The sequence below is a fragment of the Nothobranchius furzeri genome, chromosome 19 (assembly GCF_043380555.1).
Source record: "Nothobranchius furzeri strain GRZ-AD chromosome 19, NfurGRZ-RIMD1, whole genome shotgun sequence".
Taxonomy (NCBI): domain Eukaryota; kingdom Metazoa; phylum Chordata; class Actinopteri; order Cyprinodontiformes; family Nothobranchiidae; genus Nothobranchius; species Nothobranchius furzeri.
In genome coordinates, this window is record NC_091759.1 from 2,132,466 (window position 1) to 2,151,570 (window position 19,105).

The window sequence follows — 19,105 nt, forward strand, 5'->3', positions numbered from 1 at the left end:
AGAAGCAGAAAAACCTCAACAGCATGCTGGATAAAGGCCCATAAGGACAAGGACTGTGCACCTCTAACCAAAAGAATAATCTGTATTAATGCCAGTCTCACATTGTGTGAAAGCCATGGTCTTTTACAGCATATATCCTTGTCATTAGGGTTAAGAGCAGTGCTTTTTCTGTCATAGATCTATGTTTGGGGTCACTGTCCAGTAGCAAAACCCAATTTTGGTCAAACAATTGACCTAACATGCGAATCTTGAAACAATGGGTATTTGATTTTGTAAAACAAACTAAACTTATGACTACAAAAAGGCCCAAATCACCATCCTTCCACCACCATGCTTGGTATTTGTTTAAAAAAATTGTCTAGATTTTGTTTCACATTTAAATGCATCTCTGTTCATGATGAGCAAATGCTCCCAGTGCTTATAAAGTCAAAAATACATTCTTTATCAAATTCACGTTTCTATAATCTTGGTATTATCTGCATGTTGTGGTTGTGCTTATTTGTGAGATCATCCTAAAATCCATTCAGCTATGAAAGGGATTTCAATCACTGAGCAAAAATTACATAAGCTATAAAAAGTAAATAAACACAAATTAACAGGTAATTACAATTATTTGTATTCTAATTGACTGTTAATCGACTCAGATTACATCATTGTGATAGCAGCAACAGAAGCATTTTTTAAACTCTGCATGATCAGTGACTGAAGAAGCCACGAGAGTATGATTTTCATGTATTTTGAGACAAAGTAAAACTGAAATTATAGATAGTGAGAATGAGTAAGAATTTTACAGTGAAAAAACAAAACGGTCTGTCTCCATTTTGGAAGGAAGGTTTTCTTCTTTCCCGGTTGAGGGGTTGTCCGTTTTTCACTTTTCAAAAAAGCCAAAGAGGGACGTTGTCTTTGTTTACTATCTACGAGGCCATGGGGTTGCCAAGTCTGTGTTAGTTAACGCTGACTGGCAAAAAGCTCCAGTGTTGTGGACAGTATGTTGGCCAGTGACAGGAGCAGCCCAGAACCTATTTATTGTGCCCCTAAAAAGCCATGAGATCCTTTTAGTTTGACTCACATCAGGTGAAGTAGGCTAGAGGCTAACATTGAACTAACAATGCTAAACAATGATAACAACGCTAAAGGTGCCTCAGGCAACTTTTTCAATGACCAAAAACTCAATATTACAGTGAAATGTATGTATCTATTTATCAGCTTGCTGTGTATAACTCGTCATTAGAATCTTCCGGCGCTGAGCCGTAGCCAACAGCCATAAACCTCACAGAACAGGAGTAACAAAGTGACTCGTATGTTTTGATAATTGACTGCAGTAATGCAGTTTGACCACAGGGTGTCATTCTTACTTGATTCTGACATAATGCACCTTTTTAAAGATTAATCATTTACAACATATATGTATATTTCACAAAATCTAGATTTGAGAATAGTGAAAATATTCGTAAATCCGATTATATTTGTAATTGTAATGGCCATGATCAACAAACCAGCAAACATTTGGGCCCATTTGTTACAGAGCATGGCTATACCATATGTTCATTTGACTAATGTTCTTGTTTGAAAGTTTTTTCCCACTTGTTTTTCCTTGACAACACTAATGCTTCCACAGACTCCCTCTGTTTTCAGATGACCATTTCCTCTGATCCTTCTTCTCCCGCTTGTCTAATTACACCGCAGAGGTATTTTTCAAACACTCCTTCCTTCTTTCCCGAAGGAGACCACATGCAACTATAATTGCCTCCCTCATTAGTTTTATTTTCACATGACGGGATGGGTGGGGGGCGATTAATTTTATCACTTAATTTTCTCACCAATTTCTCCACTGCCTCTTTACTGACGTGTCCACAGCGGCCATGGCAATTTCTCAGGAAAATTAATTGACAAAGCGGCAGAATTTATCAACATATCACCAGATTAGGCGACAAATTGAAGCAATGAGGGAATCAATTGTGTTTCTGTCATCGGCTGAGCGGCCCAGAGGAGAGCTGGACGAGCCAGACCACTGTGAGAGTGACTTCCAAGTCAGGTGATGTGATTTATGTTTTTATTTAGACACGAGGCATAAATCAGAATGAGTTACAAGTATGGTGCTACCTCCCCTTGAGAGTCAAACAAACCGCCACACGAAGCGCGTAACACACACAAGTTCAGACACGCACACACAAAAACAATCAACAACATAATCAATGATTTCTAGTATAAAAATCCAGCACAAGATGATACTAAAGAAAAAGAAAAATAAATATTTTATATAGCGTCTGTCAAGATAAAAACCACAAGGTGCTTCAAGAGATCAGCTTAAACAGATGTGTTATCGTTAGGGATGGATGGTTGGACCTGAATGTTCTTGGAAACATTGGTTTAGTTCCTACTTTAGGATCTAATATACTGAAAAATCCCTTTTAGGAATTAAAAGAAAAATCTTTTTGCCACAAAACAAGTAATTTGATTACAGCTGAATGTACAGACATTAACATTTACATGTGGATTGGATTCAAGTAGGAAGTTGGTCGGTGCCATCAGTTTGACTAAAGTTTCAAAGTGATCGGGGCCACTTGGTTTGGCAAAGAGAAAACACAAAATAAATAACAGAAATGTAGTGATTTAGTCAATCCATTCTCCTGTTTGAATAAAACTGCACCATGGATTTACAGGTCAACCAGATCCAAACCAACAAAATGTGGGATGTTAAGCACTGAAATGTGTTAAAATTAGTCCATCAAACCTAAAATCATTGTCCAAGTATGTGTATTTTAGCAATGATAATAAATAAGTGCTCTTGTTTCTTTTTAAGAAGGTATTTTTATCTGGTATGAAAATAAAACAAAACTGTACAAGCATGAATAAAGGTTGTAACTCGTGTATAGGAGTGACCATTGCCCCCATCCACTTTATTTACTGGTACCACAGCTAGATATAAAGCAGAATCAAATATAGATGTTAGCTGCATTTTCAAGAGTTTAGGGAAAATTGTGCGAGGGGTTACGGGGAAAATATGCTGGCTCGGTCCACTCAATCTGTTGTCGCCATACAATATCTGCTCTTTCAGGACTTTGCTAAGATGTCAGCATGTCGCCACTAGCCTGTCAAGCTAGGCTAAATAAATGTATTATTTAGTCTGGCAATGCTCCATTGACTGCTCAGTCATGGGGCGGGTTGTAACGTTCTCCACATGCTACTGGACAACGAACAACGTGACATACTCACCACAATGGAATGTCAGTAAACGAGGCAGTCCACTGTTGTTTTCTATATCTTTATGTAGACTTAAATACATCGATCTGCTCCTGATTCTAATAAAGCCCAAGTCCAAATAGTCCAAAATTGACGTAAAAGCTGTTTCAAACGAGCTGTCTCTATCTTGTCCCAATCTGTTGCATCATTCCGCCCACCAGACGAATGGAGGGCCCTGATTGTTCCACAAAGTGGATAAAGCACTGTGATTGGCTCACCATTGTAGACCAATCCCAGCGCTCTATAGCATTGAAACCCCCATAGAGAGTTGTGATTGGCCAGCCAGAAGGCTGCTAGGGTCCGCAAAGCAAGTTTGGTCTAGTTCACTAGGCTATGTCACCACTGTTTTGACAGTGAGGGATGTCGCTGATCAGCGCCAAAAGGTGTTCACGAACATTAAAATCATTAAAACATTTTTATCCTGTCAAAATAAAATGTAGTTTAGTTCATTCTGGTAAAGAAGAGAGCGGCTATGTGATGTTTACAAGTGGTGTTCAATGACCCGAAGGAATTCTCATTTTTATGGTGCTCTGTAGGAGACTACTATTTGCCGTTAATTATGGAATTGTGGGGAGATTTACAACGTATATTTTGATGTTGGGAGTTTAGAAACGACAATTGTAATGTGAATTCAATGTATTAACGTTCCCGTCTACTCCACTTCAGCGGCAGCTTTTCCAGTTTTACAAATGCTGGTTTCCTAATTTATTTTCCCAGAGTAGCAACCAAACAGCATGGGTTAACCACAAGTCCTGCCCAGCAGCTTGACTGGACCATTTCCAAGTACATTCCCAAAATCAGGTACTTGGTTGGCCCCGGAAAGTTGTCTTTTTGGGCTCTTTGTGAAATGAAGACAAATGTATGCCGTTAACGTCCGGTAAAATTACCCAGAAGCTCCGATAGTTGAAACAGGCCTGTTGTAACAGTTTACACAAAAAAACTTTCCCTGGAGCCCAAGATGGTAGATATCTTATACTTGTAACTGTTTATGCAGTACATGAAACATGCTGCTCTGAATTAAATAGATAATTTGTTCTGTAGTCATTTTTTTTTATTTTAGCGTTAAGTAAAATTAACATTTAGTTATATTTGTAAAGACGTTTGAGGGTTTGTACCCCATCTCCAGCATTGGTTTAGAGTATTTATTCTAAACAAGCAATAATTTCTCAAGAATAGAAGGTGTAAATTGACCTCCAAATGGCAAATTCTGGTGGTTACAGAATCTTTAAGAATCACCTTGTCTTGCGTGTGGAGTAGACTAAAGGGTCATCAGGGTTCTGTGGAGAAAAAAAAGGAAATCATTGATTTTAAGCTGCACAATTCCACCACTGCCTGGATTTTAGACTATCTCTTAAACAGGCCTCAGTTTGTGAGGGTTGGGGGGTAGGTGCTCAGACTTGATTTTTAAAAACTCTGGTGCACCACAGGGGACAGTTTTATCTCCTTTTTTATTTACACTGTACACAGCTGACTATAGGCACAGTTTACCATCTTGTCACTGACAGAAGTTCTCCGATGACACTCATCAACATAAATATTGGACAATGGGTTTCCATAGGCTCCAATAACATGTTTTTGAGGCCAAATGGGAGGTGGCCACCACCGCCATTTTGACCGTGTCACAGGTTCCGTCAAGCCCAGACAATTCCACAAAAGGGAAGAGGGGTGGAGCTGAGGGTGGGGCTGTAAGGCTGGGATCAACTGACAACACCCGGTCGAACTAGCTACAAGCTAACCTGAAGCTAACCCAATGCTAACGTAGAGGTGGGAGCTAAGCTAACGGAGGTAGCAACCTAGCTACAACCGGAGTTTACTGTGCACAACACCAGAGCTTCTGAGTCAGAGATACGCCGGGCTGACCGCTGGGTAAAACCGGGTGGAACACAGAGGTCTCCCAGAGCTCCACAAGCCGGCAGCCGCACAGCAGACAAGCGCCGCTGCGATCTGAGATGCGCAGAGCTGCCGCTGGGGAGAACCGGGTGGAAAGGTTTCCATCCCAGAGCTCCACAAGCCGGCAGCCCGCGCAGCAGACAGAAGCCACGATCAGACAGAGATGCGCCGAGCTGCAGGGGAGGGGAGAACCGGGTGGAAAACATCGGTCTCCCGAGAGCTTCACAAGCCGATAGTGGGAACCCAGCTCCACATACATGTTATATTTCAACCCATTTTCTAAAGTGCAGCATTATGTTAAATGCACTGGGTTTTACCCTATTACATTTACATTTCATGGTTAAACAGTACATGTTAAAATCTAAGCTCAGCTCGGCAGTGACCTAAAATACATAAATATAATTTTACTTACCGAAAAAAATGAAGTGGAGACTCCTTGGACACTATTAGTGCAATTAATACCACAGCAGGTCATTTTGTCCAACAATTGCACAAAAAATATCCAAAACAGAATACACAAACACAGACACTCAAAATCCCGGAACAGTTTCCAAGCCAGACCGAGGCTCTACTGAGGCCTTTCCACGGAGCTAGCTCTGTGGTCACGTGGGTCGGATGCTCATTAATTATACAGAATTTTAGGCTTTTAATACACTTAAACAGAAGAGTGAGAAAAAAATTCACCCCCCTCAGAGTTGTCATGAGTGTAAACTAGATAATTTAAACAAAAAACATGGTTTGGTACCAGGCTGTAAACATGTTTATTTCTGTTGTGAAATTGGTATTTTTAACATGGGAGTCAATGAGGATTTGCTCGCTTCTGACACCAGCCCCTAGTGGATGAGGGTGGAACTGCAATTTTTGGTACTTCCGGGATTGCTTCAATTTTTGAGCCGCATTGTGGGGGCTTGATGACACTGCCCTACTGGGCCTGATCTCCCGGGGTGACGACCTGGCTTACAGGGAGGACGTTAACTCCTTTGTTAGATGGTGTGATGCAAATTTTCTACAACTCAATGTTGGCAAAACACAAGAGCTAGCTGTTGATTTTAGAAAGAAAAAACAAACGTTCTCTCCCATGGTCATCAAAGGCCAACCTGTTGAAACTGTGGAGACATAAATATCTAGGGGTGTACCTCGACGATAAGTTAAACTGGAAAAGGAATAGTAATGCTGTTGTTAAATAGGCCCAGGCCAGATAGTTTTTTCTTAGGAAGCTAAGATCCTTTGATATAAGTAGGAGGCTCTTGAATGTGTTTTATCAGGGGATTATGGCCAGTGTGTTGTTTTATGCTGTGTTGTGTTGGGGCAGGAGCCTCACTGCTGAGGACAAAAACAGGATCAACAAAATGATGAAGAAATCTGGCTCAGTGGTTGGGCAAAGCTTGGACTCCTTTGACATGATCGTCGACAAAAGGATGAAGAGTAAACTTAAGACAGTTATGTCTCTGGACGATCACCCCCATCACCAGATTTTAACTCATTCACTGCCAGCCGTCTCCTGATCACTAACGGCCTTCGCTGCCAGCGTTTCTCACCATTTTTACTGTTTTTTTAAGAGTCACAGAACGTTGCGAGCTAGCATGATGTCGATGCCAAAACAACCAAAACAAAGAGGAGACTCACCTCTTACATCAGGAAGAAGCCGCGTGTTACGAGCATTATCCGTTCTTTCATAATCCGTTGTCGAATTGTGATCGGCAGACGCTTTTCCGGTTCGCGCCTCACTTTTTTTACAGGAACGGCCCAAAACGATCTCCAAACACATGGATGTGTTGCATCCTGATCATGTGATCTGTGACGTATGCGGATGAAGATCGGCTTCAGGGCTGAGATGTTTGTTCTCTCAGCGCGGGGGCTCGTTCCGATGCTCAAACAGTAAAAAAATGCAAATGACGACTTCATTGGCAGTGAATGGTTGGATCTAAAATGACGACTTTAGTCGTCAATGGCAGTGTATGAGTTAAGGATCTCAGGAGCCATTTTAGTGGGCGAATGCTAATGCCCCGTTGTTCCACTGAACGTTTTAGGAACTCTTTTATTCCTGCTGCAGTGCGTTTTTGCAACGAGCATTTTGTATGATTGTTTATTTGATATTTTTATCATGGTTGTGGCTTATAGCAGTGTCCAGTGAATGTTTTGTTGTGTGTATGTGCATGTTGTTGTTGTTTTTTACTTGTCCAAGGCAATTCAATTTCCCCCTTGGGGATTAATAAAGACAACCTTGAATTTTTCTAGCGGTGCACATATACGTCCAGGATCGTGTCAGGGCATGTATAGAACACAACTTTAGGTTGTGACCCGCGGGTTCTGACTCAATATTCTTCTCTAACTCGTGATGCTGGTTTTCTGAAACTCATCTTGCGAGTGAAGATGAGATTGCTTGTTTGACAGTGAGTCTATCAAACACACTCAGCTGACCCCACACAATTCCTCAACAAGTGGAAAGGACAAATTGAGGACAACATGGCCACAGCAGCAACACCTACCCTTTCATCCTCTCAAAAAGGCGCATTTTTATCCTCAGCAGAGGAGAGAGCATGACACATGAGAGAGAAGGGAAGAAAACAGCATCTAGAGGAGCAAGTGGAGAATTGCTCGGGCGCCAGGGCTGTCATGTCTGTATAAACAGGCATTGATTTTTCTGTCCAGCCCTGGCACCTCCACCATTTATTCTCAGCTCTGTGGCTGGGGCCCAGCGGGGCAGGAGAAATTCTGTTACAGTCCAGTTGGGCCCTTGAGGCCTGTGTGTGAGAATAGATTTCACCTGTAAACGAAGAGAAGGACCGGAGCCACTTAACAAGGGCAGGCTGTGTCACCAGAGGGCAGGATCGCTGAAGTCACGCTGGACGGATAATGAGACATGCTGTTGGAAGGGAGGAAAAATTAAAGAACAAAAAACACAAGACGGAGCAGGGACTGGCTAGAAAAAAGGTAAAGAAGACCAGGAGATGTTTCAAACCACATGAAAGGAAGGAATCAAGTTTTGGAATAAAATACAATATTCCTTCAGGGTCAGATTTTGGATAACACACACGAGCTAAGATGAGTCAACCAGGCCCGGAAAAGCACCAGAGGACTAGTTGAGGGTGAAACGGCAGCCCCAGTGAAGCCTGCCATTTGAACTGAAGAAAGAAGATGGCTCCACGAGAGAGGAGCGCGATAGGTTGCCTCCAGTTTCCTCGTTGGGTAGTCTACGAACCACAATTAGACCTAAGTACTCTATTAGGTTGGCCTGGAACTAATAGGTCCTGCAGGTATAACTGGAGCCTGGTGATTGAGAGCTTTGTAGGCACGCATGTAAGGAAGCACTGCAGCTGATAGATTTTGAATCATCTGAATTATTTTCAGCGATGCCTTGGAACATTCAGATGGTAAGGGATTGCAACATTAGAAACAAACCAAGACATGAACCACTTTTTCTACTTTTGGCAACAGTGAAGTCCAGGAGACAAGATCACGTAAGAAGTGTTGGTCATCAAATGTAAATCCAAGATTTTTCACAGAAGTACAGAGAAACTGGGAGGGATGCTACTTTACCAAGATAGCAGGAACTTAAAACAACTGGTTCTATTTTCTGAAGATAGTGATGAGTCAGGGATGAGGTCCTGCCCCAAGTGGTGGAGTTTACGCGTCTCATGTCTTGTTAAGGAGTGAGGAAAGGCTGGAGCACGAAGTCAACATGCGGAGTGGTGCTGGATCTGCAGCAACACGGGTGTTGAACCAGTCTGTCGCGGTGAAGAGAGAGCTGAGGCGGAAGGCGAAGCTCTTCGTTTACCGGTCGATCTACGGTCCTACTCTTATCTATGATCACAAGCTTTGGGTAGTGACCAAACAAATGAGATTGTAGATACAAGTGGCCAAAATGAGTTGTCTCCACAGGATGTCTGGGCTCTCCCTTAGAGATGGGATGAGGTGTGCGGCCGTTAGGGAGGGGCTTGGATTAGATCCACTGCTCCTCCACATCAGGAGGAGCCAGTTGAGGTGGCTCGGGCATCTGGTCAGGATGCCTCCCTTGTGAGGTTTCCTGGGCACGTCCAGTCAGGAGGAGACCTAAAGAAAGACCCAGGACACGCTAGATGGACCATGTCTCTCGTCTGGCCAGGGAACGCCTTGGGATTCCCCCAGAGGAGCTGGTCCAAGTTGCTGGGAAGAGGGAAGTGTGGGCCTAACTACTTAGGTTGCTGCCTCTGCAACCCGACTTTGTGGACAATGATGGATGGATAGAGTAATAAGCAATTATAAGTAATACAGAGCTTTAACACCATAAAACGTTTTGGAAACTAGTTAAATAAGGTGTTATTGTTCTGTTTTTTAATCAGTATCAATTCTAACAATTTAGTCTCTCAATTTTTGATACCGATCTAAATCAAAACCAATATATGCAGCCCCCCCCCCCATAAACACACACAAAAAAAAGCAAACAAAACAATAACATTTTAATGAAAATAGAAAAAATGCTGGAAGTGCTGCAGGGGTGTAAGAACTTTCATCTGGTGCTCTTCAGCCACATACTCTCACTCAGGAGATACAAAAAAATGTTGTATCTCCTGAGTGCCTCAGATCTCCTTTTGCCAATAATATTTTAATGCCAGCATGGGTCAATAATATTTTTACATCCATAACAAATCGAGTTGTGTCGACAGTTAAGCATGTAGAAACAGGATCTATGTGGATGTCTTAGTGTTGAACTGGACTTGTGTTTTCTATAAATGCATTTGATTTTGGATCCATGCATCAAATTCCTTGGATATGATTAATCATAAGAGTAGTCGTAGTGTTGTGGCTCATCAGAAACTGATTCTTCTCCCCATCAAATTCATTTTCTAAAATCCTAAATGGGCGATGCTCTATGTGACTAACTTCATTTCCTGACACCAGATTTAACAAACCAGTCACATGGAGTCATAAAGCATCCCAACTAGTCCTCTAAAGTCATTAAAACTCATTTGAACCGAGACATACTTTTCTCCTTACATACACACATTCTGATTTACGGGGTGCTCTGACTAGCAATACCTGCATTTATTTTATCTGTTCTTCTTGGAACACACAATTTTTAGGGATTATTTGTGAATAAAAGCCATCCAGGTAGTACAGAGATCCAGACTCAACCATGAGGTAAAAAGAACTAGTTCGTTCTTCGAAATTCATTAGAAATGTGTTGAACTAACAAACTGAGGCCTCAAAGCCAATCTGTTCACAGCTGTAGATGAATAGAAATGTGGTTTGATGTGTTTTTCAATAAAAAAATAATCTTACTGCCCAGTTGAGTAATGCATTCTTAATCATTTCTAAAATGTCCCCAATAAGAAAAACAATGAATATTTATTTATGAAGTCAATTGGGATAAATCAGCAGCTTGAAATGCAACATGTTTTCATTCAGAAATAAAATTTGATGAAGTACAATTGACAAGAGAAGATTGATTCTGCTATAACTTTCCCCTTTCACTGCTGTCTGATTAATTAACTTGTTGTGTTGTTGGACAACTCTGTGGACAGCATTTTCCCCTCCCTCCACTCCAGATTCATTGGTACTGATGCTTCACTGTATAACAGAAAAAAAGGTGAAGGTCAAAAGATTGAGCCAGTATGGTTAAATGATCAAATTAACTTGTTTTATTACTTTATCAAGACTATTAAATGTGCCCCCCTCCTCCACCCCAACCCAAAAACAAAGTCCCTTTAAAAACACAAAAAATGACATTTATTGGTTATGTAATACCTTAATGGATATTTTGGCTATTTTAAATTTACATGCCATGTATGGTAATGAGTTTTCTCCGCAGAGTGGCTAGGCTTTCCCTTAGAGATGAGGTGAGAAACTCAGTTATCTGGGAGGGGCTTGGAGTAGAGTCGCTGCTCCTCCACGTTGAGAAGAGCCAGTTGAGGTGGCTCGGGCATCTGGTCAGGATGCCTCCTGGATGCCTCCCTGGTGAGGTTTTCTGGGCACGTCCAACCGGTAGGAGGCCTAAAGGTAGACCCAGGACACGGTGGAGGGACTACGTCTCTTACCTGGCCAGGGAACGCCTTGGGATTCCCCCGGAGTTGCTGGCCCAAGTGGCTGGGTAGAGGAAGTAGACTTAGGCTACTGCCCCCGCGACCCGACTCCAGATAAGCGAAAGAAACTGGATGGATGGATGTTAATGGTTACAAATTACTCCCATCCTATTGTTAAACACAATAGTTTGAGTGCAACATGACTGATGAGCTAAAGGCTAGTCCAAAAGAGTCGAGACCAGAGTGGATATTAACGGCCCCAATCTCCACAATCTCACCGCAATTCATGCAGATTTTTTTTTTTTACAACCCTCAGTCAAACTTTCACAAGTAGCTGAAGTATTGAAGGGAACTTAGACATTTTTTGTCATAAGTACAGATGTCCGATATTATCGGCCTACAATAGCATACTTTACAGTAGTTGTCATAATGCGTTCTGGGAGGTAGCCCTAGTCATGGAAGCATGCATTTGAATAACCGCCTTTTGGTCTGAGTCGCTTCACTCGTTACAAAACTAATTTCTTCTCCTAAGGATGGTCAAACGGGAAGGAACTAAGCACCGCTGTTGGGGAGGTGCAATCAGACTCTACATAACCCATCCTTGTTCTGTTTTTCTGTTTCTTTTCAATTTCTATTGTTTTCTTCCTGTTTAATACACTGCATAGCAAAGTTTTTTACCTTGATTTGCTGACAGTTTTGATGTCACACAGTCGCCATCTCCAGTGCCTCGCCGGTGTTGATGGTATTGCTTCCAGTGTTTTGTCCGCGAGCATTAGGGGACAATGTCGCCAACTACTGCCCGCGCCTTCCCAAAGAAGTGATATAGATAAGGAGACGTGGACCATGAATAAGGATGAAGAAGTTTCCACACCTTCATGAGATGTGGTGATCGGCCGGAAAGGTGCAGGCAGAGTGTGACGTCGGCCCCTACTGCCCAAACATAACCAGCGGAAGTAACGCCATCAACTCTGGCGAGGTTTTGAAGATGGCGACTGTGTGACGACCAATCAATCAACAAATCAAGGTAAAAAGTACTTTGTCATGCTGTGTATGAAACAAGAAAAAAAAACTACGGAGATCCAGATAATTCAGATCACATGTTGGAGGGCGCATTTATTATCTCTTTTCCCACATCTGGCTAAGGTCCGCGACAATATATAACAGCTGGAAAGGGAACAGGCCAAGCTAAAGACAAGTCTTTATGTGGAAGAGCAGATATTCAGTGTGGAGCAGATAAAGGGAAGCATGTACTTTTGTTCCATACATTCTGCCAGAGGGAAAGGTCCTGCAACCGGGAATGACAAGCCCATGCTAGCAAAGCTGACAGGTGTGGAGTTGACCATAGGCAGCAATGTCAATGAAAGGGTCCAGCTGAAAATCTTGGCCAAAGCGCACGCCCATCCAAACGTGAACAAATAAGGGATTTGACCAGACACACACACAAATAATTAAGAGAAAAAAAAAATAGTAATACGTACTTTGAGAAAATGTTGCTTCAGTACAGAGTCATGAGTATCAAAGTTAGATTTTTGTTACTTTCCATTATTTTTTATTGTCGTACAACGACGTACGGGCTCGGTTTGTGTTTTCTCATCCATTCTTTCGTTCTTTTTTAAACACAGAAACAGTTTTGTTTACCTGTTTGTAGCTACAGTTTCGCCGACAGCTGCCGGCTTCTTCAGGCTGACGCTGATGGTGGCGCGTCACTTCCTTCTCCGTTTATCTGCGGGCAGCAGAGGACGTTGTCGCCCTCTACTGCCCGCTCTCCCCTCTCCGACGATGCAGTCCCATGCGTGGTCCAGCGTGTAAACTCCGTCGTCCCTGTTCATGGTCCCACATCCACGTCTCCTTATCTCTATTGCTTCCTTGATCCATCTTTTGTATTTTTGTTGTTCGGTGGTTATGATCCGTGTGTTGTCCCAGTCCATTATATGGTTTTCTCTTATGCAATGATCTGTTACGGCTGACTTTTTTATTGTACTTTCTGCTTCTTCTTTTGCTGCTCTTGTGTGTTTACGATTTGCCTCTTTCTCACACTCCTTTCTGTGTTCTATTGTCCGTGTGTTGAGTTGGCGTCCCGTTTCTCCTATGTATGTTTTATTGCATATTTTGCATGGGATTTCGTAGATGACTCCACATTTTTGTCCAGCTGATATTTTGTCTTTTGGGTGCACTAGTCTGTTTCTAACTGTTGTGTATGGTTTTGTTGGTGTGTTTATGTTGTGTTTTTTCATTGTTGCTCTAATTTTTTCCGTTATGCCTCTGATGTATGGTAGGGTTATCACTGGTTTTGGTTCTTGTCTTTCTGGGTTTCTGGTTCTTTTTTTGGGTTGTTCTTTGCTTTCTATTCTTGTTTGTTGTTTTCCTTTGTTTATCGCCCATGTCGGGTATGCGCAGGTCTTTAAAGCGTGTTGTATGTGTTTGTCCTCTTGTTTACGGTCTCTTTCTTCTGTTATTATGTTTGCTCGGTGATATAATGTTCTGATTACTGATATTTTGTGTATGGTGGGGTGTTCTGATGTCCATAATAGATATTGGTCTGTGTGTGTTGGTTTCCTGTATGTGTTTATGTTTAGGGTCCCGTCGGTCTGTCTGGTGATTTTCATGTCCATAAATGCTATACTGCTTTCTGTTTCTGACTCATAAGTGAATTTTATGTTGCCCGTGTCGTCAATGTTGTTTAAGTGTTGTGTTAGTGTTTCTGTTTGACCTTTTGGTATGATTTCCAGTATGTCATCCACGTAGCGTTTCCATAGTTTTATTTTGCAGTTTGGGGGGGCAGTGGCTTTTTGTTCTAGGTCTTCCATGAAAAACTCGCACAGGGTGGCTGATAACGGGTTACCCATGGCGAAGCCTTCCAGTTGTTTGTATATTGTGTTGTCGTATGTGAAGTAAGTGGAGTTAGCTACCAGTCCTATCAGTTGTGCTATGTCATCTGCTGTGAGGTTTGTTCTTTTGTGTAAAGTCTTGTCCTGCCTGATTCTGTTAACTACTATGTCTATGGTTTTTTGGGTTGGTGTTTTTGTGAACAGGGATGTGACGTCATGTGAGATGAGTATGTTGTTGTCTTCTATTGTAATTTCCTTTAGTTCTTTTGCCAGTTCTATGCTATTTTTGCAGTGTTGGTCTGTATTTCCTAATAACGGGCTGATGATTCTGCTGATATCTCTTGCCATGTTGTATGTTGGTGTACCGATGCTGTCAACTATTGGTCTAAGTGGGGTGTTTTGTTTATGTATTTTTGGTGTTCCATATATTCTTGGTGTTATGTTTGCTGTAGGAATCCAGTGTTTGTACATTTTTTCTGTTATTTTGCCTTTTTCGTGCAGTGGCTTCAGTAATTTTTTCATGTTTTTCTTAATGTTTTCTGTTGGGTCTTTTTTAAGTATTTTGTATGTATTTTGTCCTCTAGCATCTGTTTCATCTTTTGTTTATATTTTTCTCTGTCCATAACTACTGTGGTTCTTCCTTTATCTGCCGGTAGAATAATTATCTGTTCATTTTTGGATAAAGCTGTCATGGCTGATTGTTCTTCTTTTGTAATATTGCTGTGTTGAATTTGGCTGTTTTTTAATATCCCAACTACGTTATTTCTGAGTTCTGCTTTCTTTCCCTCATCTGTTGACATGCTAGTTCTGTTGCTACAATAAATTCATCATATGGTATTTCTTTTGGTGTGACTGCAAAGTTTAAACCTTTCTTTACTATGCTCTCTTCTGCTTCTGTTAGTTTGTATTGTGAGATGTTACATACCCATGAGTTTGATGTGGAGTTACCTTGTATTTCTCCCCTCTTTTTCTTGTTTATGAGTCTGTTTAACTTCTTTATGTGTCTTTCTTTTACTTTTATGAACTCTTTTTCCTGTTCTTCCATCATGTGTCCTTTAATTAGTTCCTCCATTTGTTTATCAAGTTTGTAATTCCTTTTCAAGTCCAGGTGTCCTCTTTCCAGTTCGTCCTCCACACGCCTCTGTTTGGTTATGACGTTCCTTATCCTCTCCTTGAGCAGTGCTCTCTGTGCTCTTTCTATTATATTTTTTGCTGTCTTGGTCCGGATCGATGTTTTCAGCTGTAGGCTTGTGGGTGTGATGTTTTCGTCCCGGCATCTTAAACAGAAGCGAAGGTGGTTTCTTAGACGTTTCTTATCTGCTGCCCGCAGATAAACGGAGAAGGAAGTGACGCGCCACCATCAGCGTCAGCCTGAAGAAGCCGGCAGCTGTTGGCGAAACTGTAGCTACAAACAGGTAAACAAAACTGTTTCTGTGTTTAAAAAAGAGCGAAAGAATGGATTTAAAAAGACACAGCAAGAACACACCTAATAAGTTGTGTTTTCTCAATTGACTAAATAGTGTACTGCAACTGCTTACTTAGTAGGAGGATTACTGTGAAGTCAGTGACACAAGTCACTAGTGACACAAGTCACTGACTCGATGCAATCTGTGTTTCCTTGAACTAATTGGCTTATTAAACTAAACTCAGTGCTCTGATAAGTAGGTTCAATTGGAAAATTTGCTTCGTAAAGAACCTGGAGACGACCCCTGTTGTGATTTGGTAATTTTATATTTGTGAAAAATGGATGATTTAAAAAAATAAACTTGCAGAAAGTGAAGTTTGGCAACTGAAGCCATTTTAAGTTGGTACTAGCAATTTGCTCTGGTCACGGCTGCACTCATACTAGCCTTTAGCTCATCAATCCAGATGAACAAAGATTGTTCAGGAAGTTTATATTCAGCTAACAAAAGGAAAACAAGAACTTTCTACACAACAAACTTTAAAGAACATTCAATGACATTTTAATCCAAAAATGTAAAAAAAAAGCACTTTAATGAAAAGGAATTTTGCAAACAGGCAGCGTCAGCATCAGTGGAGCCATAACAGACGATTAAGACAGGTGGAGAGTTTTAACTCTCATGCAGTCACAAACACACGCTCTGCAGAAAATCAGCTGCTCTAAGAAGTTTCAGCAGAGAGTGACAGTAATGATAGTGCATGAAGGTTAACTCCAAGAGAAGCTGAAGCACTCCTGCTGAATGGGAAGAAGAGGGGCAGGTTTGAAAAGTACTTATTAGTCAATCTGGGTAACAAACGGTGCCGCCTGCAAAGTATAATCAAATCACTCTACACACCTCAGCTGTGGGACCTCTGCAGGTTTGACAGAAGGGTTATTTTTACCTCCTTTTGTCTTACCATTACTGCCCCATCAAGAAAAGGAAATAAACATACAAAACGCGTTGAAAGAACTCCAGAATATAGGACATCTCGGGAATTTAGGAGGCTATTATGCACGTGTACCCCACTTGTTTTCCCTTTTCTGCCCTCAAGTTAAATATCCAATTGTTTATTGAACGAGTGCAATATACAGAGCCATGAAATTTTAATGACACCCCAGCATGAGTGGATTTTCAGATTCTCGCCAACTCGGTTTTTTTTCTTCTTCTTTCCTTTTTAGTGGCAAAAACTCCTACTTGTCTCCTCTGTGATCAATATGTGGTGTCTTGGAAGGAGGCAAAGAGTTTTAATATGATTTTATAAGATCAGATAGCACCCTTTGATCCCCCGCTGCGATTCGTCTGATCTCCTGTATCCGACAGGCTGCAGCGCTCATATGCATATTACATCTAGGAACACGCGGAATGTGTGCAGAAAAAACAACGCTGCCTTCTCTCTTCGAGGGAAGCGTTTGTTGACTGCATTTAATATTAAAACCTCCAGGTGTTATTGCTGTTGTTGGTGGTGTTTTGTTTTAGCTGGCACCGCTGCTTTTGAGAAGTGCACATCAAGCAAATTAACACTTCCAGCTTTGTCCTTAATTGCACATATGAGAAAAGCAGAGGCTTATGGGAAAGCTGAGGTAAATAAGGTTTCATTATGTTTTGGTCACTGCGACTGTTTAATCATAAAAACATCAAACTTTCCCTTATTGGATAATATTCACAATTTGGTACCTAAGAGCACATTAAAACTTCACAAGAACTCCTGCTTCATAAGGAAACTTTATGAAAACAAACTCACCGAGTAACTTAACAGGCCTGACCTGACAAATAGCAAAGTGATTTTTAAACAACAGTAACCAAATCAAACTTTTCTGTCATTAAGAAGCAAATAATTTCCTTTATTAGACAAACCTGGAGCTAATCTGTAGGTTCTTATAACGAAAACTGCACATCTGCTTGTAATTTTATCGTTTTATCTAAAAAAAAAAACCACAAAAAATGCTGAAGCTTTTCTAATTGAAAACGCTTCAACAGGATTTCTCTACCTTTTTAACCCGTGAGTAATAAAAACCTACCTGCTGGAGAAATGGGCTTCGTTCAGCAAGACAAACAGCTATCCAAGTACAACTAAGACCAAGGCCATCTGGAATTTTATCGCATTTTATGCAACATTTGTTTTATAAACTCTATTATAATTGTCCAAGTGTGATTGGTTAATTAGAAGACACTGAACATGTCTTTACATACCATCAGTATCAGCAAAAGGGGATCTAGAAACATTCAGGGATCAAAAGCGTGAACTCTTTAGAAATCTGGGCAGGCCGTACCGTAACGTATCAGAAGGCAGCGTTATTTTGTTCTGCATGTTGGTCTAGACCAGGGCTACTCGACTCCGGGCCTTGAGGGCCGGTATCCAGCACATTTGGTTTTAACTCTGCTTCAGCACACCTGATTTTAATTAGCAGGTGTAACGGAATCAAAGTGATGTAACTAACCAAAGTTGTATTTTAATACAGTGTTAGTAGTTCACTTTTTATAAACAGAAGAATAGGCTGTTTTTATCATCAGGGAGTTTAATTAAACACTCTGTATTGACTTTGAGACAATAAAAGAGAGAGAGAGAGATGGGATCGTTTGAGAATCTTTAATTTCTGAATTATAAATTCTAAACAATCTACCAGGACTAACTCTGTGATGGATGAGAATGGATTCGGATGTTGTGTTGGTGCGTGTGTGTGAGTGTGTGTGTCTGGTTCAGATTCTCTAGGATGACGTAATCGAATCTGGTCGTCTTTGTTATGACTAGGTATCACGAGGCTTATAAAGTGATGACATGAGCCGCTATTTTGCCGTGTACGTACCCAGTGGGGTCTCCCAAGTAGATCAGGAATTGCCAGGTCTGGAAACCTCGGATGTACGGTGGAGCTGTCGGTGCAGCGATCACAACGTTTCAAAGCCCGTCTGGAGGGTTGACCCCGGTACCGTTGAGCGGCGTCAGCAGGTGCTCTTATTTTGAAAGGACGTCGTCTGGTTGTTAAACGACGAAAATCTCCCGTTTCACAGTTCTTAGTTTAAAGAAAACTCATCCGGCCAGGCTGCGCTTGTCTTTAGGATGATGGTGAACAGAACTGAAGTCAAGATGGAACTGACTTAAAATGGCGTTGCCTTGTTTTTATATCTCTGACTTGTTGATAAGTTTCAGTAAAGTAGATTGGACACTTGAAGTCAACACCAGATTCTCCTGCGGCAGCCGAAAGCTCTGATTGGTTGGAACAATGTGTCATGCGTTTCTATGGAGATGAGGATCAGTATGTCTGCACCGTAGTCCTGGTTTCATTAAACATAATTCATGACATATTTATTTCACAGATCATTCACTTGATTATTGTTGATCAACATCTGTTTTGCTTAATAATTTTAATCACAAATAAAGTACTTTGATTAGGTAAAGCTTCTTCTTCTCCTTCGGACTCTTCTCCTGGAATGTAAACAGTCTGAGGAACACCCGACCATGGTTTTTCTACACGGTGTTATTGTGGTGTTATTGTGCACCGGGCAGCTGTATGGAGTTGAAAACCATGAACTTCATAACCTTACACAGGTGATTAACAGGCTTCTACAGAGCCTGATGAGCTGCTGACCAGGTGATTTAACCACTCAATCAAGTGTGTTGGAGCAGAGAAACCACAAAAACGTGTTGGATACCGACCCTCGAGGCCCGGAATTGAATTGCCTTGGACTAGACTAACTCAGATTG